This window comes from Heterocephalus glaber, unplaced genomic scaffold, assembly GCF_053883595.1.
Source record: "Heterocephalus glaber isolate CG9 unplaced genomic scaffold, H.glaber_assembly_v1.0 deba00001608, whole genome shotgun sequence".
Taxonomy (NCBI): Eukaryota; Metazoa; Chordata; class Mammalia; order Rodentia; family Bathyergidae; genus Heterocephalus; species Heterocephalus glaber.
Window position 1 is genome coordinate 26,253,990 of NW_028258379.1, and position 27,928 is coordinate 26,281,917.

Genomic DNA, 27,928 nt, shown 5'->3' on the forward strand with positions numbered 1-27,928 from the left:
TGCTCTACAAGAGTGAGATCGCCAAGAGCAGTCTTCAGGATTTACAAGGACATATAATTACCAGTTCCAGACCCTCCCTGGAGCAATGCCTAGAAGTCTCCAAACCTGTAATCACCTCAGCTCCCAGGAAAAGCAGAGCCTCCCAGAACATCCCAAGATGATTCACCTTCTCAGACAGAAAACATCGTCTCGTAGGAAGAGAAGTGTCCTGCAATCCATCAGGATTCATCCAAAGCTATAAAAGCCCGGGGAAAATGCTCAAATGAACCCTGGCCACCTCAGCAAATCAAAAGCTGGCCCTGTGCTTTTCTGAGCAGCCCAGTGCGGATCTCTGCAGCAGAGTGTGCCCGTCCAGGTACTTTAGCTGTTGTTGTTTCTCTTCCCCTCTTGCTTTTTAACTTTCTCTAATAAACTATCTATACCTCACACTGAGGCTCCTGAAATTCTCTTTCCATGATATGAGTGAAAATGTGCTTAGAGGACCACGTAGAAGTACCTGAATCTTATTGGGGGGACCTCACTGCTCCCCATCTGGTGACACCATGATGAGATTGGGGCCCTTCCAAGGGTACAAAAATACCAGATCATCATCTCTCTCTATTTCTGTGTCTCTCATCCTCTCTCCCCCTACACATAAGTAACCTTTCTCTTTGTGCCATGTGAGGACAGAGCGAGAAGGCGGTCATCTATAAACCAGTAAGAAGGTTTTCACTGCACCCAAACCATGCCAGCATCTTTATTTCTCACAATTCTAGAGAATAAATTTATGTTCTTTAATCACCATTTGCAGCATTTGTAATTGCAGCCAAACCTGATAAGGGCAGTCATCAAGGCATTCTTTTGTCTTTCACTCATTAAGCCTGGATTTTGAAGTGTTTTGTGTTTGAGACTCCACCTTCCAAAGAAGACTTTAGATATAGTGCCTAAGGTGGATTTGTTATTGACAGGTAAAATAATAAGTATTTGAGGGAGATTATTAAGGCAGATATCTTTAAACTCATGACCAGTTTTAGGCTTGGTGAAGTTTAACAGAAAGAAGAATTTGGCCACATGTGGTAGTTTCAAAGTAGTTTGGGCCAACCGGATGTGGTGGTGCACACCTGTAATTACAGCACTCAGGAGGCTGAGGCAGGAGGATCACTGCAAGTTTGAGGCCAGCCTGGACTATACAGTGAGTTCAAGGCCAGCCTGAACTACATAGATAGATCCCGTCTGAAAAAAACAAAACAATAGCAACAACAAAAATTAGTTTGAGCTAGATTCCAAAGGGTCTCAAATGCTGGATTTATTGAAGCATTTCACAGAAGTGAGGGAAATGATGGGAGTCATGTATAGGGAAACCTGTCTAGAAGTTTTGCAATAGAAAATTGCAAGGAGCAGGTATACAACAATACCTGGTGTGATGCAGTAGTTTTTTTTTTACTTTCTTACCAGTGTATTCATGAATATCAATCTATTTTTGTGGTGGTTCAACTATTGTCCTTTTCTCACTTAAGCATATCACAAAATTTGAAGATTGATATGTATTTATCATTGCAGTCGATGGTTGGAACTCCAGGTTTCCCTTTAAGGGGCACATATTCAATCTGGTATTCATGTTGTATCCAAACTCCACAGATGCTTTGGATGCCAAGACTGTTCTGAAAATCATGCATCCAGTACTTTGTAGAGTTTTAGTACTGATGCTTCTTGCCTAGAAACCATGGAGGTAACATTATGTTCATTGTACTGAGGAAGAGGGTCTTAAAACATGGTACTTGAAAGCAGGCATACTATGGGCATAGTATCTAATTCTTATACACAGCAAGGTACCAGATGGACAAATAATGAACTGTAAGTTCCAGGACATCAAGGAAATGATATTACTATCACCAAAGAACTCTGTGGTCTCCGCTACATTCTCTGACTGATTAGAAAGAAAATGCATTTAAAATATTGTGATTAGCGCATTACCTTAGTGAGCAAATCTGTGTTTACTCTAAATAATGGGGTTGCTTTTTTTTTTATAAGAAATCCCCAAATTACAATGAGCTAAAGGGATATTACTGCATTGGTTATATTTCAAGTAGTAGAATGACAATGAGAAAACTAGATTGCAGAAATGAAACCATGGTGAATATCATTAAAATGTCAAATGAGTTTAGAATATGCAACCTCTCAAAATAGAGATTACAAGTAAATGAACAGTAACAAAACAATTGATTTATGTAAACTATTGCTGCTATCTTATGGTCTATTGTTTGGGAAATCTTGAGTGATGATTGAGCAAAATGGCGTATTTCTCATCTCCCCATTAGGATCATGATGTCATCCTTCTGCACCCAGATCTGATTTGATTCCATTTAGAAAGGTTTAGTGTTCTGTGAAAGACCTACAACTAAATGGTCAACTGTTAATGATTGCATCTAGAATACTTTGGGGCTGAATAAAGTTGACTGTGTTAGAATACACTGTCTGTCCAGAAATCTTCTGTATGCGGTCTCTATTGACTTGTTTGGCACATCCAAAACCCTGTCACATGTAAGGAAATAGTACTGCTAGAATTCGTCTCACCTTCCTAGCCAAAGGATGTGATTTCAAGACAAGACAAAGTCATTATCCTGTAGCCAATCACCAGTTTCTTTGTTTTCACATTTTTGTGAGCCAAGTTACCCAAATTGTAACATTCTAATCTGAAACTTCCTTATCTTAAATTATCTGGTTTTTTTCTATTTCCCTATCTTGTTTGAACTATAAATTCTGGCCAGGATTATAATTACAGTATATTGGTCAGTCTGGGTCACCACAACAAAATACCACAGTATGCATGGCTTTAGAAAAACAGAATTTATTTTCTCAAAGTTATGGATGCTTGAAAAATCCAAGATCAAGGTGTCACTGTTTCAGTTTATGATAAAGGTTCATTTTCAGGCTTATAGACAGCTGAATTTATGTTGTATCTTCACATGAGGTAGAAAAGAGAGTAAGCTCTGTTTTTTTTTCCTTTTGTTTTAGGTTTCTTTTGTATTGCTATATGTTTTAACACAGAATAATTACAAGATAAATGTAATTATTATGCATTGCAAACAACTAATCTCATTGGATTAAGGTCCCACACTTAAGACTCATTTAATCTTAATTACCTCCTTAATACCCTACCCCCCAATTCAGTTATATTGTGGGTTAGAGTTTCAACACTTAAATTTGGGAGAGACACATAATTCAGTCCATATTCTGTAAGAAAATACTTTAATTCTAATCCTTAGTATCTTAATTTTGAGAATCAGAATAATATCTTCCTCAAATAGTTTTTTTTCCAGAACAAATGAAATAACAAAAATATAATAGGTGTACAACAAAAGACTGAAAAGATGGAGAAATATTTAATTCTGACACTTGATCATCTTATCTGGCCCTCTTGCTTTCTATTTTTATCCTTTTTCCTCCTGCTTTTACCAGACCACTAGATTAACAGTTCTCTCCTGCAAGATAAACAAAAACGGTATTTATTAATTGTTGTGAAGATGCTTTGGAGCAATTTTTAAAATAATGCTTTATTTGTGAAGAAAAGAAGCGTAGCATAAAAGCATAAAACTATTTTATATTTCCAATAATTGCTCTACACTGTTCACTGTTGTTTCTTTCACCTTTCCTAATGAGACTCTTGTAATGCCTAATAGGGCAATTGCTTTCTGGTTTCTAAGCCATGCATGGTCTCACATAATCTTCACAATGATGCCCAACAGACACTGAAGTTTTCTCAAGGTCACCGAGCTAGAAAGAGGTAGAGCCAGAGTTTGAACTCTAGCCATCTGTTGTTAAAGGACACACTCAGCCATTGTGTAATATCACCATAAGTCATAGGGTAGTGGAACCACACAATCAGCATTCATCGGCTTCATCTCTGGGATGGCATGTCCCTGGTCACACGTTATATCAAGCCTGAAGAATGGTCACGCAACTATTTTATACTCCTGTTGGAAAGAACATTGCATCCACTAGAAAAGGATGATGAGAGCCTGGTCAGACTTCACTCAATGTATTAAATGTAACCCAAAGCAGCAGATTACAAAATCTCCCCAAATCTCATGTCTCCATGTTACTTTAAGATAAACTTTTTTTGAGGAAAAAAATCCTTTCAAGAAGCCTGCAAGTGAAAATTTTAAGCAAAGACTGAATGTCTGTGTTTGAACTTTAAATTTGCATGGTCTAAAATAAATGCATAATTAGCTTATTAGTTTTGCATTCACACAGGAAAACAAGATCCTGTCTTTTCACTTAGATTGTGGACAGGTTGGACATTAGAAAGATTTCAACCTCACCAGATATTGGGCTGTTCCGCTTGGGATTTGATCTCTGGCATGCTTAGAATGAAGGAAATATTCCTTTGTATAACTGTAGGAAGATCGGGGAAAAGAGAAAATGAGAGACAAGATGCAAACAGCATCTTGATTCAGCTTTCTCAAGGTCTGTCTTATTCACACACTATTCCTTGGAGATTTACTATTTGCCTTCTTCTGAAGCAATGCATGCAGCTGTAAGAAGAACAAACTGTCTTTAAATGTTACATAGGGAAAAAATACAGCACAGAGATCTGAAAGCAGCTGTTTAAGCATTTAGGTAACATTTTAAGCCGTTAGTCAAATATAAACAATCACCGCTATATAAATAGTAAAGAAAGCCAGTATAATATGAGAGTTTCTGGGTACTGGAATCTTAGAGGATTAGCAATCCTAAGTACCTCAAGTTAAGTTTTCTTATTTTTGAAGCAGGGATTCATTTCACAGGGTTCTTATGGGGAAAAAATGAAATATTCCTTGCAGTGCTCAAAGAGAGGAGTCACAGTGTAGGTGGAGAGGAGAAACTGGAGAGATGGACTATGCCCAAATCTCATCTCTTTCTTTAAGCTGGGAGACTTCAGGAAAGTTACTTTAGCACTCTGGCCTGATAGACTGAATCAATAGGAATAGTGCCGACCACATGAGCTTGGTGTGAAGATTTAATGAGTAACTAATGTAAAGTGCCTGGAACAGTGCCTACATCAGAGGACGGACTATGTACATTTTTGAAAAATACATAGTATACGTGCTAATAACAGTCTAGCATTCATTTTCTTAGTCTGAAAACAGCACCACATATTCACTTTCAAAAACATTACTTCTTGTCTTTGAATGCAAATTTAGTGATGTGGTCTCTTCAGATACAGCAGCTAATCCTGACAGAATGATGGGGATGTGACCAAAACTGGGCCAATCGCTCCCCCTCTGAAATTTAGCTCATAAACAGGTACACACAGACTGCACTGTAAGGTATTCATCCTGACGACTGCATTCTTTATTAATTTCTCATTCCAACATTTCCATGACTGCCTTGGTATCTGTCCATGTTGGGACACGTTTCTTATCTCATCCATCAATTCTACGAGTGCATGTATGTTCTTTACCTGAACTAGTCCCTATTTTCTTGTTTTCTTTGGTCTGTTTCTGTTACTTTCAATCAAATATTCACAAATTTATAATAGACACATAAATTTTTATCATTAGAATCTGAATATTCACTTTAAATTGTTCTTTTTAAATGAGATTTATTCATTCATTAGAATCATAAAAATTTACTAATATTGGAGTGATTCCCCAAATCAAGACGTGTTTTGCTCATTTAAGCTTGATGAAGTTATTTGATTCTATACCACCTCTATTCTGTGTTGTGTAAGAGGGGGGAGGGCATTTAAAATAATCTGGCAGGGCCGGGGATTTAGCTCAGTGGTTTCATTGCCTGCTGCACAAGCGCAAGGACCCGAGTTCAATCCCAGATACCAAAAAAAAAAAAACAAAAAAAAACAGTGGAATAATCTGGAAAGTTTTGGAAGTGCATATGAATGGGAAGGAATGTTTCACTGATAACTAATCCTAGTTTGGGATGAAAGAGGAAATCTAGCCAATCAAAGACCAGGTATGGCATTTCATTCGTGGGAAGTCTCAGATATATAGAATCTAATAATTCAGAGGTGGAAATAAAATGATGTCATACTTGATATGTTCCTGATTTGCTACTATGCCCCTTCTTTTACTGCTAAATGATGGAAGGAAATTCAGCAGAGAATAAAGAACAACATATTAAATAATTTGAGAATGACTAACTGGACTTTGAAAAATACATACAAATACAAATACGTACAAATACACACAAAATTCTAATAACTAACATTCCTGAACCTCATACAAGATACAGAACTTCATATTGAAAAGATAGAGATTAGGTGGTGAGCAATTTAGAGAGAAAAAGGGAGTCCTTCAGGACTCATTAAATTATGTAGCAACAATTATAAGCACATCTATAGAGACACAAAGTACATTAGTGATTGCCTAAGGCTGGGCGACAGTGGTGTGAGAAGTGATTTCTAATGGATACAAGATTGCTGTGGGGAGTGATGAAAACATTCTAAAAATTACAATGATGGTTTACCCAACTCTTTAAATATCCTGACAATCATTGAATTTAAATTTACAGCTGATGAAACTTGTAGTATGTAAATCATACAACCATAAGTTGTTTCGAAAATGATTGCCTAAAATTATTATATTTTGAGTGACCAAAAGTTATGAAAGAAGAGAGGCAAGCTTATATATAGGTGTCCAAATTAAGGTGAAAAATATGATGATTGATTAAATATATGCAAACAAAAATCCACATTTACATCCCTGAAATTAGAATAGATAATGGAAATCAGGACCTTGATTGCAAATGAGAAATAGAGCTGAGTTAGGAAGAAGTTAGACAGTTGCTCAATGCAACTTGTCCCTCTTAATGACTGAAGGTGATTGTTCAGGGAGCAATTCCCAAATAAAATATAAATTGTGCAAGTACTCTATCCACCTGTCCAGTATAAAGTCAAAGAGCTCTATGCCAAGGATTTTAAAGAAAGTCCTTCATATTTTCCTTCTTTCTCAATCCTAGTAGGTGTCGTCAGGTTGTCAGCATTTGTTGCATACCTGACTGTGACCACATGGATCACACACTTGGTTGCCTTATGGCTCTACAGTGCATCTGGTTATTTAGCTGCCCAATGGATGATTGATGACAATTGCTTCTCTCCTTTACATCACAGCTAACCACTCTCATTGTGAAGAACAAAGCTAATCATTTTCAAATTAGGTATTAGTCATATAGCGAAAAGAATTAATGATAAAATTAGAAAATTTAAAAATGGTATGCAAGTTGAAATTATATTATTCACTTTTCTTGCATGGTTTTATACACTGTGGTTCTGCTCATTAGATGTTTTTATCAGAGTTTAAGGAGGATTCAAACACCACTCACTCTAAAAGTTCTCAACTGGTTATTCCTATACTATACTTGTGCTGAACAGCATTTGACATAGACCAAGTCTATTATATGGTACTGTGGAGATAAGATACAGGGATAGCAATCCCTACCTCTTCTCCTTGGAGGAAAAATGTTGAATGCTGGAGAATGAGAGTAGTATTGAAAAAATACTCCAAACAAACATTTCAAAGTAGAACTCATTACCAACAATTATATCAGTTCAAATTAAATCAAAATGTCTCTCAGAACTGATTGCTACACATACACAGGGCACTAGAGCTCCTCAGAGGACCTCTAAAATGGTTCTGATCTGTGATGGCGAATCTTCATTGTCAAACTGATTAGCCTAAGAAACTGCTAGAGGATTTGTAAAGCACACTTCTGGTTAAGTCCTGGAGGTGTAAACTTTGGATCATATCTAGTTCCTGGTTCCTTCCTCTAGGTCTCTCTGCCTCTTTCTTTGCTTCCTGACTCCCATGAGGTGAACACATTTCTTTTACTGACCTTTTCTTGCATGCTGTTTCTGCTTTACAGCCTGATGACTAATAAAATGAACCAAAATAAACTTCTCCTTTAAGCTGCCCATGTTAGTTTTGTCCCAGCAAAGGAAAAGCTGACCATTACAACATTGTAGACTTAGAGAGCAGAGAAAGAAGATGCAGCTATGATTTAGCTTAAGCATTAACCAATCTAATTTAAAGCTGATTATTTCCAAGATGAAGGACTTTGTCTATTGCTTGTATCACACCCTTTTAGATCAGTACTTCTCCAAATGAATGTCCACATGAGATATTAATCAACCTCCCATTCTTGTCAAAATCCAGAATCCCACTTTGAGTTAAATGGTTCTACTTATATTTGAGAGCACCAGTATAATTTACAAAGCACTTTACATGGGGTAACATTTCATTGTTTTCACAACACCCATGAAAATGACACATATTAGAAGCATAGTTTGATATATGGGAGTGTTAGCAATATGCCTAATATTATACACCACATGATAAATCAGGAGTCAAACTAGGAAGCCATGACTCTCTGTCTTGTCCTTTTCCCTCACTTTTTTCTGGTAGAAACATACGGCCTATGAATGTTTTCTTCTGAAATCTAGGAGAAGGCTATAGTCATTACTTTACCAAATGTCCTCTTGTTTTCATTTTTTAAAATTTTCTGTCTCTGAGATGTTTTTTATTTCTAAATATGGCCCTATTATAATTTTTACTATTAATGTCTACCATAGTAAAGTAGTAGTTTCTTCTCTAAGTTATTTACATACAGCCACCCCACCCCACAATGTGGTTTCCAATCTTCTCTATAGTTGGTCATTTAAATACAACACATTAAACATTTTAAATTCCATTGTTTATTTTATAGATTAATTTACTGTTTGATCATATTCACTATCTCTCTAGACAATGTTGGAGCTTCTTAACCTCATCTGTGTATCAGAATAACTAAAAATAACACAAATTATAGGAATTCTAATCTTCACGTGTCTGAATCTAAATAGCAAAATATCTTGGGGTTTTTTTCAAATTTTTCTAAATGATGTCCAATTTGTTCCACAATATTTTTGTTATTTTAAATATGAGACAAATAAATAGTAATATAGGAAAGAAGAGAGGAAACCTATATGGAAGTATGATACACTGACATTAAAACTTGTGAAATCAATTACACATTATTTTAATAAATCTAATACCACATATTTATTAGCTCAGAATTTGATAAAACATTAAAAAAAATTACAATTAAGTTTTCCAAGTGCAGATATTAAAAATTCATAGTATCCCTATTAGTTAAGAGTTGATTTTACAATTATTTCTAATAAAATATTTAGCCATTCTATTAATGATAAAACCTGACTATCATGATGCACTCTCTCTCTTTTTGTTTTTTTTTTTTTTTTTGATCCCAGGGATCAAACTCAGGTCCTTGCACTTGTGCAGCAGGCTGCGAAACCACTGAGCTAAATCCCTGGCCCATCTCTAATATAACAGTGACAGCCACTGAGCAGAATTATAATTATTGAAGAAAACCCAGGTATTATAATACAATATTTAGATTTGAAAACCATGATTTTTTTCTGCTTAAGTTTTCTTAAATAATATGAAATGAAATCTACACCATCCATTGTAATCATGCCTGGCTAACAACTTAAAAACTCTGTCTTTTATTTCTCCTTTTATAGAAGAAGGAAGGACACATGAAGAAAGACAGGTGTCCAAGAGTGACTGTGCTTTCTGCATTTTCAACATTTTGCAACACAAAAGTACACCCTTTCAAGAAAGAAAGATTGAGGTCCTAGGTCTGATTCTCAGGCTAAGTTGCATATTAGGATGGATTAAGAGATTTGTCTTGTTTGTTTGTTTCTTTGTTTTAAATAACTTTATTATCAAACACACACACATGCAAAGATTAAAACCATTCAAAGAAGAGCAATGCAAGGGAAAAATTACAATAATATTCAAATACAGTAGAACTCAACCAAAACAGAACTGAAAAGCACTTAAACATTTTTGCATATAACTTAAAAAAGCATCTCAAGCACCAAGACATCAGAGGATCTGATTTGTTTCAGAAAGATCCCCAAAACCAACACTGAACAAATAGTGGTCTGGAAAAAACCTCCAGTTGGACTTCACATAAGCCAAACTTCTCCTTAATTTAAATTTCGATACAGTCATATGACACGCGATGGAAACACAATCTGAGAAATATGTTATTAGGCCATTTCATCCGTGTGTATCCTTAATTACACTCTCAGTTTCTAACACTAGAGAAACTATTCGGTATTTACACGTGTGTCCTATTTATTTCACTTAAGAGTATGGCCTCGATATGCATCCATTTAGCTATAAATGACTCTAGTTTTTCATTCTTTATGGCTGAGTAGTACTTCATTTTATTAAAAAAAAACCCCACACCTTCTTTATCCAATTTCCAGTTGATGGGCACTTGGCCTGTTTCCAACCTTTCGCTATGCCGAACTGTACCACTGTAAACATGGGTGCACATATATCGCTGTGGTATATCGTTGTTGGTTTTGTTTTTGAGACACTCTCACTATGTAATTCAGGCTGGCCTTCAACTCACTGAAACCCTCCTGCCTCAGCTTCCCAAGTGCTGGGATTACAGTGAGAGGAAGAAATTTTTAAAAGCTACAAATGTCCTGTTTCTATTTGTGACCTGTTACCTTAGATCGTCTAGGGATGGAGTCTTAATGCTGCAAATCTTCTCCACTGATTTCAACCTGTACCAATTTGGGAAGCCACTTTGGAAATAAACTAGGTATATAATTTAAAAATAAATTCAAGATATATTGGCCACAGAATTAGAATGATACATTTTTCAGCAAGCACTATTTTTGTTTCATTAAGAATTTTTCCAAGTAAATGTAAAAGACATTACAAATTAAATGACCATTTAGCAAATTACAACTGAAAAGGAAATGGATATATATTTCAGTAAAGAAGGGTAACAGAAATCAAATTTAAAATTCCAAGGGGAGGAAATCACCAGGACCAGTGAAAGTTTGTAGCTTGGGGAGATTATGTCACATATTTACATTATTATTTAACTGTATGTTAAACAGGATTTGTAAAATAGACTACAAATCCAAACACCCTCGTGGAGGCAGAGTGCTAACATTCTTCATCTTAGGTGGAGACGATTTGAGATTTGAAAGCCCACTTTTCCTCCTACCACGTCAAATTATGAACAGAAAAATAGAATGTCGATTTGAGTCTCTAATGAAAGGTAACTCCGCAGTGATTGGAAACACACTTCCACTGCATAATCAGATCTGGTTACAGCCCAGAGCCAGGTCTGCCTCTTCCTGCCTATAGGTTTGGAGGGTGAGAACCCTGTTCGCTTTCATCTGGTTCTCATTTGACAAATCCCATCTGTGCTGAGCCTGAACGAACTGTAAAAATACGAAAGTTACAAGCATTTAGGAAAGGTGAACAGAATTGCCTGGGTTTACTTTGCTTAAGTGATGTTTAAGGAAGATTTGGTGATGTAGGCTGTAAGACTGTTATAATATACCTGCTATAACTAATTGTGTGTCTGAGAAGAGACACAAAACAGAGATTCAATCCCAGAGAGGAGGGGAAAAAATACCCTGGCAGCATTTAGACTGAGTATGGACATTTTCAAAAGTGAATGTATTGCACTTAAACTAATTATGCAAATCTTGGGATAATAACATATTTATCTGCCATTTTATATTGTAATCCAAACACTAATTGCTATACACATATAAAATGGATATGGTGGAGTGAAAGAATGTTTCCATATTTCAAATGATCTAAAGTAAATACAATAAAAATAAACCAGAAAATTTTCCTTTCATATATACTCACAAAGGATCTGGTTAGCTATGAGAATACAATGTGTAGCTTAGTCTGACACCACCAAAGAATGTGTGTCTCTGAAGAAAGAGAAGATGAGGAAGAAACGGAAATGTCAGTGTGTTTGCTGTACATGTTTATAAGCTATCACTAGAGTGAATATTATAGAAGTAGAACTGAGAACTGGGTCAACATGACTTTTTGGCAAGTAGTACACAGTGATGTCCACCCTACACCTACCTCAGACATGCCATTCATAGTAATGGAATTAATTCAGATAACATATTTGGAAGGATTGTCTAGATATCTCTAAGGTGCTCATTCTAGTGTTCAAAGAAGGCAACAGGCATCAATGAATCTTTTGTCCAGTGGTTGGCTAGTCATTCGTAAGTGTTTTGATGAAGTTCAAATCAGCCCAAGGGACAGTCCATGTTTCGTAATTCTAACCCACCCATTTCAAATCCCCTATAAACTCTTTACATATGCATTGTGGCTTCCATATGCCTTTGCAAAAATACAAGCACAATTGAAAGCTCTAATAGAGACCAAACTCAAACTCTCACATTTGCCCAGTGGGCAGTGTAGAATCCACAGATATCACTCGCTTCCTTTCTCATTTCTTACTCGGTCATTGTTTCAGTGAGGAAGTATTCTATAAAGTTTAAAAAGTACAACCAGAACAATACCAAAAACCACTAAATTTGTAGAAATGCACAATGCAGAGTTATATCAGGGACTTCTGCTACCTAGGTCGCTCTCTCCTATTAAGATGTGTAAGGTGCACTTAACTTTTCAGAGATGAGCTGTTCACTGAAAGTAAATTCTGAGGCTCAATGTTCACAACCCAACAGCCTCCAGGTAAACTTCCCTGACCTCAGAATTCTGAGAGGTTTTTATATGCAGATTTTTCACATTAAGCTTTCATAGTGGCATGAGCATTTGAAATAAAACTTTTACTCCTTTATGATTACTTAATGGTGTGTTTTTCCCCTTGAACCCTGAGATCCTTGAGATCAGAGACAATATCTTATTTAATTGACCAAAAGCATGCATCAATAAATATTTTTTCTGAATATATAAGACTGTGAATAAATATTTAAATTGTGTTGAGTATGCATACGTGCCATTGAATATACTTCATTGCAAACTTTTGTGATCCTCAAATATATAATCAAATATTCAGAAGTTTTTTTCTTTCTATATTATCTTATATAAGTTATTTTTCATGGGAACTTAACCACACTATTTTTAGGAAATTTAGTTTCATATGAAAATGGAGTTGGAAAGTGCAGGGAATTTCCATATACCCTCTGCCTTACATGATTCCCTTACTATCAATCTACCCCCATCCAAGCGGAATGTTTGTTATAATCTGTGACATATCACAGTGACATATCATTGTTGCTCAAAGTCCACAGTTTACATTGGGATTCATTCTTCTTGTAGATGCTATGGCTCGGATCTTGGATGTCCCCTAAAGGCCCATATGTTAAAAGTTTGGTCCCCATCCTTGTGCTCTTGGGGAGTGGTGGAATTTTTAAGAGGTGAATTCTACTAGGAAGACTAGGTCATTGAGGATGTACCCTTAAAGGCTCTTGTAGGACTCTGGTATCTTCCTCTTCTTTCTTTTCCTCCTTGGCTTGTAAATGTCAGTGGTATGTGCTCTGCCGTGCTCCCACCATAATATGGGGCCTTACCATAGTCCTAAATGGGTGGGACTCACTGATCATGAACTGTAATCTCCAAAAGAGTGCACCACAACAAGCTTTCTGCCTTTGTAATTTGATTATTTCAGAATTTTTAGTGACAAAAATCTCACAAACACAGTACCTCTTATGAGTTTTGGAAAAGTATGCTGACATACATCCATTATTACAAAGCATGCAAAAGATTTTCTCTGCCCTAGCCATCCACTGGGTTCTGTGTATTCATCCTTCCTTTCCCCTAACTTCGGGTAACTGCTGATATTTTTTTTACTCTATCCATAGTTTTATTTTTTCCCAAATGCCCTACATATGAGTTCATACATTTATACATTTTCTAGCCTCCTCAGATTGCCTTCTTTCATTTAGTGACATGCATTTAACATTTTTCATATATTTTTCTTGGTTTGGTAGTTCTTTTCTTTTGAAAGCTAATTAATATTCCACTGTATGGATGCATTGCATTTTATTCATCCATTTCCCTACTATGGGATATTATGGTTGCTTCCTAGTTTTTACCACTATAAAATAAAGCTGATATAACATTTACTTAAGGTTTCAATTCTTTTAGATAAATATTGAGTATGCTTATTTTTGTAAGGATTCACTAAACTGCCTTTAGTTGCTAAGCAGTTATTTTGACTGTATCATTTTGTATTCCTACCAACAATGAATGAGAATTCCCATTGCTCCACATCCTCATCAGCATTTGGTGTTCTCAGAGATTTGGATGGTGGCCAGTGTAATAGATTTGCAATGCTTTCTCATTGATTATCTGTTTTTATTTGCAATTTTCTAATCATAAACTCTTAAACTTCCTAATGCTTATGTTTGTCATGTATTTATCTTCTTTGATGATATGTGTTAAGAGCTTTTGCCCATTTTTAAATCAGATTTTTCATTTTCTTATTGCCATGTTAATTTTTTTCTTATGAAAGATTTAACTTGAAACTATTTTTCAAATATCTACCAAATTTTTAATCGATAAACTGTTCCAACACAGTTCTCAGAGATACTGATCAATGGTTATGAAGTTTAATTCTCTCTTTAAAGGTTAATAATCTGTGCCTACTCTCTCATCTAAGCTCACATTTTGTGAGCAAGTATTGTTTAAAGAGCAGTCAACTTAAACAGGAACTCCAATTATGGTTATCCTTCCATCTGATGTTGTGGAGGAAGAAAAGATTTCAGAAAAACAAATAACAGCACAATGAAAAAAGTACTATAGATTATCCAATTTGATTTTCTAAAAGTTAAATGAATGGTCCTATGGATTCCACTGCAAAAGACAGCTTCCTCCCCAAAATATTCAATGAAATCAAGTGACATGGAAGCTTCATGTCCTAGCTTTATGTCCAGTATTATAATCTCCCAAGAACTATCCAGGAGGGAAAAAATATTTAGAAATATTCTGGGGGCTGGGGATTTAGCTCAGTGGTTTTGCCGCCTACTGTAACTCTATTTTATGACAATCTAAGACTTAGTTTTGGAAATTTATTTTTTAAAAAAACTCAATAAACATTGCTCACAAGTCTGTTTTAGTTCCTTAGATCAGTACCTTTTAGTTTCCCCAATACTATTCCTATAGGGTTAGGGAGGTATTCATACCATGACTCACTTTCTGGTATAATAGCTTGTTAAAAAATGAAAACGGAATTCTCAACTAGAAAAATATACATAATGTGCAAGTTATGTCCAGCTCTACAAATTGAAGGGATAGAAAATAGCAAATGCATTCCATTTACATAAAACAAACAGATTTTCCTCCATAGGAGGCATCTATTAAAGCACGACTCTGCCCAACCAATTTGAGCTTCATGCAAATTCAAATAAGCCAAATGTCAGAGATTTCTGGAAGCCAGTCTTAGTTTCTACAATATAGAATTTAATATTTTAAAGGAAGGAGGAAGAAAGCAAATTGTACCGTTAATATTGCTTGTTTATGCTACCTGAAGTCTAAGAAATTCTTTAATATTAAAACAAGTTTTATTAATTAGTATTGAGGATATTGACTGCTTATTTTTGGTCTTTCTTTTTGTGACACACTGTGATATTAATACTAGTTGTCCATCATGAGAAGGGGAAATGATTCTATCCTTTGGGCAAAACTGAACAGCTCTTGTCTTCAAATCTGACACTGCTCAGGCAAGATCTATGCTTTATGGACTCCCCAGTTGATTTGCTTTGTAATCGTTTTGGAAGCAGATGTCGACTTTGACTTCCAGTCAATGCTTATTTTTTTCAGTATTTAGTACAACTGGTGAAGTATGTGGTGCTTTTCCTCATGCAGCTCATAATATGTGATTGAACATCTTGATTAATTTATCAACTATCTCAATTAAGAACTCTGTTAGTTTGTGTGCCTATCCCTACTCCCAGCAGCTCTCCATCTCTTCAATATTCTTATGTGTTGGATGCTTTTATACTCATTTCACAAAGGAGAAAATAAGAGCTCAAGCCCACATACTTCTAAAGTTAAAAATGCTGGAATTTAAAACTAGAATTATTGGCTCCCAAAGCAGTATGAATAATTTCTCACTTTCTACTGATATTGGTTTTCTTTAAACTGCATCAAGATGCTTCCTTTTGTTGTCAACAACTTTTCTTTTATTGTCACTAAATAGAGCTTTCTTTGCATTTAAAGTTTTTACATTAAAAACAAAACATGATCGTATAGTTTTAGACCATAAAAACTTTAGGAGAAACCAGGAAAAATTGTGAAGGAATTATCAAATATTTTTAAATGCTCGATACATTGACAAAGTATTTTTGTTTGGTGAACATGTTGGGAACCTTCCAGTTTTATGAAGGAAATACACTCTAGAGTTAATAAATGCCCACATCAGCACCAAAAGCAGTAACAGAAGTCATTTACAGCCTCGTTCCTCTACAATATTTCCAATGAAGAACTAAATGTATTACCATCACTTTGTGCTTGGAGCATTAAAAATAACTGATTTATGGCATCATCAATATTATATTTTGGTTGAGTAGATTTAATCAAATCACAGGATTTATGAGGGAGAAGCTAAGTAAAACTGTGATATAGAAAGAAAGATACTAAGCAAGCATTTTATGTGGCAGAGATCACTGTTTGAACTTGGAAGATAGCCACCAGCCAGACACAACTCAGAAGGACTGTACACCTAATGTGCGTTCAGTGAATTGTTCTGTGCCAAAAAAGTCCTGGGAAAAGTGTATTGACTCAGTATTTTTCAACTTGATTTCCCTCCTCCTTAAGAGTTTACATTTTTATTTCCATTAAGATTATTGGTACATTTTAGATATACAATACAGTTACATTCACCATTGGGATCCAGTACCTGTACATGATGTATCTTGGTTCTTATTTTTTCCCCCTTCCCCTGCCCTCCCTTTACCCCCTCCACACTTCCCTATTTATTCCCATTTTTTTCCTTTTCTCATATTTTTTCTTTTCCCTTCTTTTCTTTCCCCTACCCATCCCACTTCCCCTACTCCTTTAGACCTTTTCTTCCTAAAATAATTAAAAGAATCATATGACAGTGATATATGCTCACCCATGTTTCTAGCGGCACAGTTTGTAATAGCTAAAACATGGAAACAGCCCAAATGCCCATCAACTGGAGATTGGATAAAGAAGATGTGGTTTTCTATAAAATGGAGTGCTACTCAGCCATAAAGAATGAGAAACTAGAGACATTTATAGCTAAATGGATGTATATTGAGTCCACACTCTTAAGTGAAATAAATAGGATGCAAGTGTAAATACCAAATAGCTTCTCTGGTGTGAAAAACTAAAAGTGTAAATAAGGATCAAAATGTATAATTGATATTAAGACTTTACTTTTAAAGTAAATAGCTACCTATTTGTTGGACATACTCAAATGGTTTGGTAAACACTTTTATTACATACACTTTGTACAATGATTCCTTGGGTCATGAATTTAATTTGTTCCATAACTCTAGGGAAGATGGCCTTAATTCTGTTTGTTATCTGATATGGAGTTTTCAGACAGAAGGAAAATTGTGCCAAATGCTTCCCTTTGTGAATCGAATTATTCAGGAACAGAAGTTGTTTTGAACCTAAGTATATATGTGCCAGCATAGTCCTAAATTCTTCATAAATATGAATTATCTACTCATTTAACAATTTCTGAGGGCCCTGTAGGCTTCTTAACAATAAACGTTGCTATTATCTAATTTAAAATGCAGAATTTGAGGTGCTGCAAGGCTAAACTGTCAGCCACCTCTGGTGGAGATACTGATGATCGAAAAAACATGCATATGTGAAGTAAGGAGTACATGGGAAATCACTATACTTTCCTCTCTATTCTGCTGGGGACCTGAAATTGCATTTAAAAAATCAAGTTTAAAAGAAGGAGGAAAACTTAGCCAAGAAAATGTAACACTTGGTCAAGATCAATCAGCAAGCATCAGAAATCTAACTCTAGAATTTGTGCTCTTAACTGTTATGCCGTGTGCTTCCCACTTTGCAAGGAAATTGTTCAGATTATTCAACCTAAAGAGCAGTGGCAGGAGATCCAATGCAAGAAAAGTAAATATTTCCTAGCTATATTTTTAATTCATGATAAAAGTAATATATTGGGCATACATAAAAGGTCAGACCTAGTTGGTCACACAAGTTAATGTGAGAAAATCTGCCCTTCTTAACAACAAAAACGTTAGTAGGGAAGTATGTTTGGGGAAAACAAATGAATTTGGAGGCTGCACTTATTTTTATTTTGAAACTGATACCTGGGCATTTTACAAAGCTCAATAGCTCTGTGCCATCTTTCTCAGCATAATATTTATCAGTGCAGATTTCAGAAGATAGATACCTTGCTACCATAAAGGGTGTGTAGAATTGTCTCAGTTCTCCATTTTTCTGAGAATAATGTAGGCTGGAAAGTGTAATGAAGGCTTTTAGAAGACATTCTAGTCAGTGCTGTGTGCCATTTCCTGACTGCCTTCATATTTAATGCAGAGGTACTGTTGGTGGAAATTGCTTTACAAATCAGAGGAGGGATCATGGTTTCCATATTAGACTAGCAGGTCACAGGAGCAGTATTACAAGTCAGATGGGCCTTGTGAAGAGTTTGGTCATGCTTGACTAAACCCCTATATTTATTTTGAGACTCTTGCATGTGAGAAATACATAATGTACTTGTGTTATCAAAGTAGCCAAAATTTTTATTATTTCCACAGTATCTTTCCATTTGAATCTGTCTATGTAGATCATGTAATTTACAGAGAAATCAAACTGATTATCATTAGACCACTCTTCTTTGAGATCCCCAAATCTGTTGTTAATTTCCTCAGCCATAAAGAGGAGTCAGTTTTCCAGAATGGCATCTTGTTTTATTTATACAAATGGGCATGTTCCTTATAAGAAGTTCCATAATGCTTACAATGGGAAATGACTAGTTTCTCACCCAATATTACTGTCAAAAATTATATTGTAAGGCTGGGTTTCTTGGACTGAGGTTTTAAATAATGTATAGCACATGTGCATACCATAAACAAAAATATATTTGAAGTATATGAATAAAATTTTATTTTTTTTATTTTTTTAAGAGAGAACAAGTAAAATAAGCCATGTTTCAATCTGAGATAATTAAATGTCTCTTATTTGCAGAAAATGAGTGATTTGTATAATCATGTTTAATCAAATGTATTTATGTGTGAGGGCTGGCATATTTTCACTATGGAAGGCAACAAACTGTATAAAAATGATGGTAATTGTGAAGACTGTTATGTGTACATACTGTGTGGTCATTTTATTGTCCACAGATTGCCAACTATAGAAGACAACAGGATTTCTTTGAAGTGCTCTTTTTCTACTAATTTTCAAACTTCTTTCTATTCTTCCCTCCCACTTTCCACTCATCACTTGATAGTGATAGAGGACAGACCAGATTTTTGACATGAATGTGGAGCAAAATGTGTTCTTAAATACAGTCTTTAAAGAAATTCCACCGGTAAGTGCAATCACATTGTGGTAAAACCTCCTTTCACAACAGTTTCTAATTTATTTAATAGCAATTGCCACGTTTGCTTTCTCTTTCCTTCCACCTCTCCACCTCGCCCCTGGAGTCCTGATTCTTTTCAAACCCGTATGCCACAGAGAGAGAGAGAGAGAGAGAGAGAGAGAGAGAGAGAGAGAGAGAGAGAGAGAGAGAGAGAGAGAGAGAGAGATACATACATTTTGGACTCAAGTAAAATTGACAAAGATGGTATAAAAGTGCTCAGCTGTGAATTCCTTATCTGTTATAATAAGAATCAGATGAGCAAGTGACATCACTATAGTTCAGGCGCTGCTTTGGCAAAAATCTGTTTTTCATTTTTTAGTGGCCTAGAAGCAAAAATAATACTTAAGCAAAATGGGTTATAAAATCAGCGTGTTAGCTGGTATCGTGTAAGTCCGCCATTTTATCACTTTAAATATCTGAAAACACTCATGTACATCCATGAAACATAGGGATTTAGATCAGGGAACCAGATACCAGAACATCAAAATAAATAGAGATGACTTAATGTCCCCATTACTTAGGTGTTTAGGTCATGACCACACATAACTTTCAACAGGTAGTTTATTGTATTCCCTCAACATAGGGGTACAGCAGTGAAAAATCTTATTTTTCTCTAACTACAATCTCCAAATGATCTACAGGAATCTTTCTTCCCTCATTTGTTTCTAAAAGTTATAAATTTCTTGGGCTAATCTCATAGTTTTCCTGCATTGCTGAGCTAATAATAATACAGTCGAATCCAAGTCAATATTTGTACCTCTAGTCTGGTTACTCGTGCCTAAGGGAAACATGGCCTTGCAGACTTAAAGCATGGAGTGGTTTTAAACAGGCTCTGGAATGAAGCTTTATATAAGAGAATTCTCTAGCCAGACTCAGCCTGTAGTTGTTGCTCTTCTGTATGATCAGCCACAGGCTTTTGGTGATGTAGATCCCTCACCAGACTGGCATGCAGCCTTGTAGGTAAGCTGGCAGCCGGGAAGAATGTTCTTTAATTCTCTGTCTCTTGTCCTATTTGTATTGCTATATGGGAACTCCAGATAGTGGGGAATTTATAAAGAGCAGACATTTAACTCTTATAATTCTGGACACTGGAAGGTTCAGGATCATAGCAAAAGCATTTTGTCGAGTGAGATGATTCTCGCTGTGTCCTCACATTACAGCAGCAGAAGGGTAAGCTAGGTAATGTTTTGTGAAGCTTCTTTTAAAAGGGCCTTGATCCTATTACTGCAGGAGCAGTCTCTGCAGCCTGATCACCTCTTACAGGACCCACTTATTAATAGTATCATGTTGGCTACCCTTGAATTTTGGCTAGGATGTATTAAAGCTGAAGCAATCTGCTCTAGGATACTCTGAACCCTAGAGGACACTCAATTACCTCTGCCAAACCAAAGGTGGCAGCATTGTGTGTTTCGCCATTGGACACTCTATCCTGGGGGAATCCTTCCACTTCTTTTGTACTGGATCAGGTTGAAGCAGAAGAAATAAACAAGGTTGCTACCTAAACTTACAGCTAATGAAGAAAGGAGACAGAAATCTTCCCTTCTTGCAAAAACTCTCTGGGTTCATAAATGATTCTATTGGTACCACTCTTACTAGATGTGAAGGGTAGTTGACACTCCTTCCAGTAAGGATCAGAGAGAAAGATTTATCTGTCCTTAGTTCAATGCCTGATCCATCTGAAGATTCTCCCTTCTCTGCTTCCCTTTATAAAGTCTGGGAGTGGAAAGATTGGACTGATATGTAAGCCACAGAGTCTTTTTCTACCAAGCCCCGAGGGGGATTCACATCCTTCAATTTGGACATCTCCTTCTTTATAATGTGTGTTACTTAATGTCCACTTATCCTGTCCTTGATGTTTAGTCATTAATCCAAGGGAATTGTGGAAGGCCTTTCTGAAAATGATGTTCTGCTAGCCTGACATCACCTGGAATTACTATTTGCAACATCTGAACCAACTCAAAATGCTCTGCATGTTTAGCTGTTTCATACATAGGAAGTGAACAAATGCAAAATTTTCTTACTCTGTCATTCCTATCACCTTTCTTGAGTTGCTTCCTGAGTAAGTATATTCCAAGACAAAGAGCAGAAGATTCAGTATGTTTTGGAGTTAAGGTACTTTTGTCTAGCCAAAATACACATGGAAGTTCAAACATGAAGAAAGGTGGCTTCATCAAGGGACCTCAGGAACTCTGGAAGCTCAGTGAGTGTTTTGTTATAAAAATGGTCAGAACATGGAAGAATTTGGGCTTTTCAATTCATTAACTTGAATTTGACCATGATGGCAATAATAAAAAGTGACACATGAGAACAAAAATTGTCATATTTTTTTCATCCAAACTGAAAAGCTTTATGACAGCTATTATTACATTGGCATTTCCTGTTTCCTATGGAATATTTTGTTGGAAACAACTACTGTTCATTTTCAAATTTTCTGGATTTCAAATTTGACAAATGATGCCCACAGTAGCTTATTCCTGTGCTTATAATCTCAGTGGTTAAGGGAGCCAAATCCAGGACTTTTGGAAATTTCAACTTAGGCAGCTAGTTTTGTGAGCTCAGCTTGAAGCTGAATATCTTGGTTTCCTTCTGCTCCTGCTTAAAATCAGATTCCTTTATCCTAGAGAGACTTGGCACATTCAAGAACCTCAAATTGCATGGAAATAATTGAGGGTAGCTTATTGTGGCTAGTCATTTCATACCCAAATCTTGTGAGGTTAGTTAGCTATGTGAAATAACATCACTATGTCCAAGCCACTGCAATTATTCATTTGAATGGTTAGTTAACTATGCCACTCTAGTCCTCAAAAAAGTAGAAGGCAACTTTCATGCCAGTCATATGCATTCAGAATTCTTCGGCACAACATAGTTACCGTGAAAGTCAAACCTATGTACGAATTCCACAAGCTGCCTGTTCACAAACAACCCTCAGGAATTCTTCCTTCACCTGTAGATGTAGATACTCCTGAGGACAGCATCTGGGGCTTTCTCTGTCTTGTTTATAAGAAGTGATACTGAAATGAACCACGTCTCAAAACACTGGACTAAGTTCTGACAGAACGCATATTTCTCTTCTGCCAGGATTATTTTGAGGATTTTTAAAACTTGGCTTCTGAAATGAGCAGCTAAATGTACAACATGTCGTGGAGTGTAACACTCCGGACAAGGGGGAAAAAGTCTGCGTCAGGCAAAGAACTCTGTACTACACAACTGTGTTTACACAGATGCATTCACGCATAACCTGATGAATGAGCATTATTTTTTCCCTTTTGTTTTAGTGATGGAATAGAATATGGCTATTACTATACTTCAAAAACAGTCTTTGTTTCAAAATTTTTCTTTTCAAAACACGAAAAGCGTACTACTTTCAGGTAAGGATAAATTGCTACCTTGTTTTTTCTGTATCTTATGATTTAAAATTACTTATATTCAATATCTCTCTTAGCAAACATCAGTAGGGCTTACATTTTTGCAGTTATCTCAGGCACCCCCTACGTAAAGCAACTGGCCACTCACTACCTGTGCATGATAACTGTGTCCACCCTTTGCTTAGTTCTGGGTCTCACGGTTTCATGTCCTGGGAAGAAGTCACTCTGTACCGGTGAAGCCTGCTCTCTGTCTCCTCATAGCTGTACAAATTGTCTTTCTCACTGGTGCTGATTTCTTCAACAATCTCTGCAACCTGTCAAGGACAAGGAGGGTCAGGAATAGCTTTCCCATTTTAAGCTGCGTGACAAAACAGCACAAAATGTCCCATTTCAGCAAGTCTGCATGAAGCTGATTCCTGTCATTGGTGCAATCACATCAAATCTGTTCGTCAGAAGTCAAATGTATTAGTTCCACGCTCTTTTATAATTCAGGAATGAGAGAGCCACCTACTGGTGAGATCTTTTCCTAAGTGGTTTTCCAGAACAGCTAGGAAACTATCTTAAATAATTGTATCATAGGCCAAATCTACAGGCTATCGATAAAATATTTATTTTTTCATTATATGTTGGAAAGAAAAACGTTTTTCTAAAGGAAAATGTTTTTCTTTTTCTTCTCTGAAACTAATGAATAAAATAGAAATATAACTTCCATTGGGCAAGTGAAAAATAAATATGCAATACAAGTAAAATGAAATTTAAAGCCCTATTAATTAACCAGTTAGTTATCCAGCATGCAGTTAAAGAAAAATCTGGTAAAAATATCTGGTAAATATTCAGTTTTCCTTATAGAATAATTATGACACATGCTAACTTCTGTCAGACAACTTATGGTTTAGTTAGAAATAAAAACCACAAAACAGTCGAGGAATGATAACATCATTTCAAAATCAAACAATGTATGCAAGACTTGGAGTTCCAGTGTAAATGTTGCATATTTGTTATTAACCTGATGATTTCAGACAGCTCAATTATCCTCAGCTTTTCTATCTGAAAATTAAAGAAGATAAAGTCTGCTTCACTGATTTATCAAAATAATATGCTATAAATTATAGATAGATAGATAGATTTATATTCAGGATTTAAACTGCTGAGATTATGGAGGCTAATGAGATGCATGCCTGAAATGCAAAAATCTATTCACTATGGGAGGAGTAATGAAGGCCAGGATACTTAGGGCTGGGGTTACATAGAAAATCTGAATGATGGATAATGTGTCTATGAGTAAAGGCAAGGTGGGTGGACAGTCTATAAATTATTTAAGTAAACTAAATGTAAGGACTCATGAATTTCAAAGGAAAAATACATTAACAAGCATGATTACCTTAAGGCTGATAGCATTTAGCTCATACCCAGTGCTCACCTGAAGGGAAAGAAGACGAACTAAACTAAAATTTCATGTCTCATGTCTGGCCAGCCAACTGTATGTTTTTAAAAATCAGTGAGAGACAGAATAAAAAATCAAGTATAAGGTAGAATAGAAAAGCAGGAGGCAGTTGAGGTCAAGAGCTCCAGAAAGCATTAAGCTGAGAAGGGAGTATCCAAAATATCTAAAGGAAAATTTTCAAAGATTCAAATTAACTTTGTAATCAGTAATCACAAACAACATTAGTGACTGAAATTTCTGAGATTTCTGGATGCTTTTATTAACATTAATGTTGAGAGTCGAAGCTGAGTGTAGTCAAGGCAGACATGTGGTAGCCCTCTGTGATTACTAAACAATGAAGTAGATTCCTGGGAGAACATTGCTTCCTTTGTTCAAAACACTGAACTAGAAATTTGCAACCCCCTTAGACCAAACTATCTGTGATTCCTGAGAAGCATCTTTGAAAAAGAATTCTAAAGCCCACTTGAAATTCAAGTAGAAAACAAAATATGAGTAGTTTTTCCAAGCGTGTCATCATTCAAGAAAAACTACCATAAAAATAAGAAAAGCTACCATGCTTCCTCAGAAGATAGAACACACACACACACACACACACACTCACACACACAGCCAAACATCATCATTTTCTTTCTAAATATTGCATAATAAAAATGTACAATATATAGCTACTGCTAATCTTTAGGCAAAAAAAGGTAAATTAATACTAGATAATGCATTTTTCCCAAAGGCTTTCATATTTTTATTACTAATTAAAATGTTTTCCCCTTCAGTTTTTATATTGTTTTGAAATCTCATTAAGCACAACTCCTATTTAATATTGATGAGCTAATGGAAAACTTAGGTTGTCTAATTCTTTCATTTCATTTTCTCTTTTATGGCAGATTGGTTGGTTGTTTTCCTTTGGTTATCCACAGCCTCTGTATTTGAAATACGGATTTTAACTATAAACCTCATTCCTTCTGAAGTATATGTGCCATCTCTAAAAGCCTGGCTTTCATGATACCCACATCCTCATGCAAGTTGATACCCAGGAGCGTAAAAGCCTGAAGGTGAAATCTGTCACAGTTCTCAGAGCACACTCCCTCCCCTTATTTATTGGATCATTGATTTCTACAATCAACAAAAATCATTTGAATCTCTCTGTCTTTTACCCTCTCTGATTCTGGTTCTTTCTCAATTGCAATGCAAAATGTATTTTTTGCACATGAAAATGTATGTCCTATCTCTAATAAAAATCACTTCTTTACCTTTTAGCCCTAGAATTTTTATGGACTCCTTACTTACAATATTTCTACTCCTTTCGAATTTTAATTATTTTTGTTATTGATAATTGATCATACAGTTGTTTTTAATCAAATAAGTGTCATTCTCTGGGAGAAGTCAATGTATATATGAATTATCCCTCCTTGCCCCCAACACAAATAAATGCAGATTTAAAACTCTTACACCATATTAGGGATTTAATAGCAACAAGTTCTATATATATAACTCTGTAAGAGTCTTGCTATGCTCACCAGACCTAATAGGCTAGGAATTTGGTAATTGTAGTTGACTATAGGATCTCACAGTATTTGTCAAAAATAATGAGGTATCAAAATAACTGAGGATCTATAAATTTTGTTTCAGTTAATTTAAAACAGTGTGTCTAGAAGTACTGAATTATACTTAAAGATTAAATTTTGTAAGTTTCAATTGTATGAGATCCTTAGTAATTATGTGCCAATTTGATTGAACTGATTTCTACCATACTAACTAGTGCAAGAAAACTTACTGGATTAATGACATCTCGAGATACATACATTTAAATTAGATGGAAGGTAAGTATGCCTTCTACTATTAAATTTACCAAATGAGAATTCTATAAAATATTTTGGTGCTCAAATACTACTTGATATATTGTTTGCTTTTCTTAGCATTATTTTGTATGTTTTTCAAGCAGAATATTGTACACTTTTCTAGAATTTATCTTTTTATGTCCCAAATTACTTAATATTCCAATCTCCCCAGTGTTTTTAGTACTTAAAAATTGATATTGCTTTTACAAATTAAACTGAACTGACTTAAAAATAAGTTTACAATCAAAAAATAGCAAATAATTATGGTATGATTTCTAAGAGGGAAAAACTGAATGTGAACCCACAATTCAAGCCATATAGTATAGTGTCAGAAACCTTTGAAAAGCCATTGCAAAAGTGTGTCATTTTTCACTCAGACAATTTGAATTCAAATCAAATCTTCTATTTACTTGTTTGGAATCATGCCCACATTTAATCTTTCTAAGGTTCTGGTTCCTTGATCTGTTGAATGGTAATAATCACACTCTGCATATTTGTTCTAAGGATTACATAATCCAAATAAGGTACCTCACGTCCAGCAAGTAAGTGTTAAATACCTCCCGACATCTTGTTATAGAATTAATATAATTCTATTAGAAATTTTATAATAGGGACTCATAGAATTTAGAGAAATCAAGCTTATTTCCTTAGTTTTATTCATCTTTGGGAAAGTGAATACATAATAAATGTACACTCTTAGGGTCAAAATTCACTGTAAGTTCTGAAGCTTATCCACTTACTTATTAGATTATGGCATCCTACAATACACTTGTAAGCACAAGTTCCTCCTTTACTTCCTTTCCTTTCTCAACAGAAAAAAAAAAATGTTTCATACACCGAGATACAAAATTGCTCTGAGAGACCTGGACATTTTTTCATTGATTAATGAAAATTATATAGATTTATGGTGCACAAAGTGATATTTTGATATTCTGCATGCATTGTAGGATAACTAAACCAATTAATACACCTATCACCTTATTTAGGATATGTAGAATTTTTATGAAAAAAAGTTACAATCTACTCCCTCAGCTATTTTGAAGTATAAATACAATAATGCCTATTAATTAATAGTTACTGTGTTGTAACATATTTCTCCAAAATTTATTCATCCTGTTTAACTGAAAGTTTGTACATTTTAAAGTTCTCTGCATTTCTCTCCTCTCACCCTAATCTCCAGTAACAACCATTCTATTCTCAGCTCTTATGGGTTTGACTTCATTAGATTCCACATATAAGTGGGTCATAGAATATGTACCTGGCTTATTTTACTTACTGTAAACTCCTCCAAGTTTATAGATTTTTTGTCAAAAATGATAGAATTTCTTCTTTTTTAAATGTTGAGTAGTGTTCAGTTGTATTTTATACCACATATTCTTTATTTATTTATCTGTTAAAGGATACTTAATTCCATATCTTGGCTATTGTGAATATTTTTACATTTAACTTAAGTGCATTTAATATTTCTGCTTTATTTTTTCTTGAAGATATGACAAACAATGAAATTGTTTGACCATGTAGTAGTCCTAGTTTTAATTTTTTGAGCAATCTCTGTAATGTTTTCCATGATAGCTAATTAATTTACCTTCTCACAAATGTTATATTCTGCCTTTTTGATAATAGTCATTCTAATAGATATTTCATTTTTAATTTACTTTTCCTTGATGACTAGTGATGTTGAGGAACTTTTCATATAACTGTTGGCTATTTTTATGTCTTCCTTACAAAATGTGTATGCAGATCCTCTTCCCATTTATTAATTGGGTTGTTTCTTTGTCAGTGATGCAAGTTTCTTATGTATTTTGAATATTAGGCCCTTAGCAGAGATATGGCTTTGCATATACTTTCTCCAATTGCCATAGATTTTATCTCTGGTCTCATTTCTTTTGTTGTATAGAAGGACTTCAATTTGA

The 27,928-nt window shown here is 35.2% G+C and overlaps 1 long non-coding RNA gene across 1 annotated transcript; it reads left to right on the forward strand.

The window, feature by feature from the left end:
• Nucleotides 1-27,375, forward strand: LOC147822794 (uncharacterized). Its single transcript, XR_015445083.1, has 4 exons — nt 1-355; nt 19,240-19,320; nt 22,647-22,739; nt 25,062-27,375. It is a non-coding gene; the product is annotated as an uncharacterized LOC147822794 (long non-coding RNA).
• The last annotated feature ends 553 nt before the right edge of the window (nt 27,376-27,928 follow it).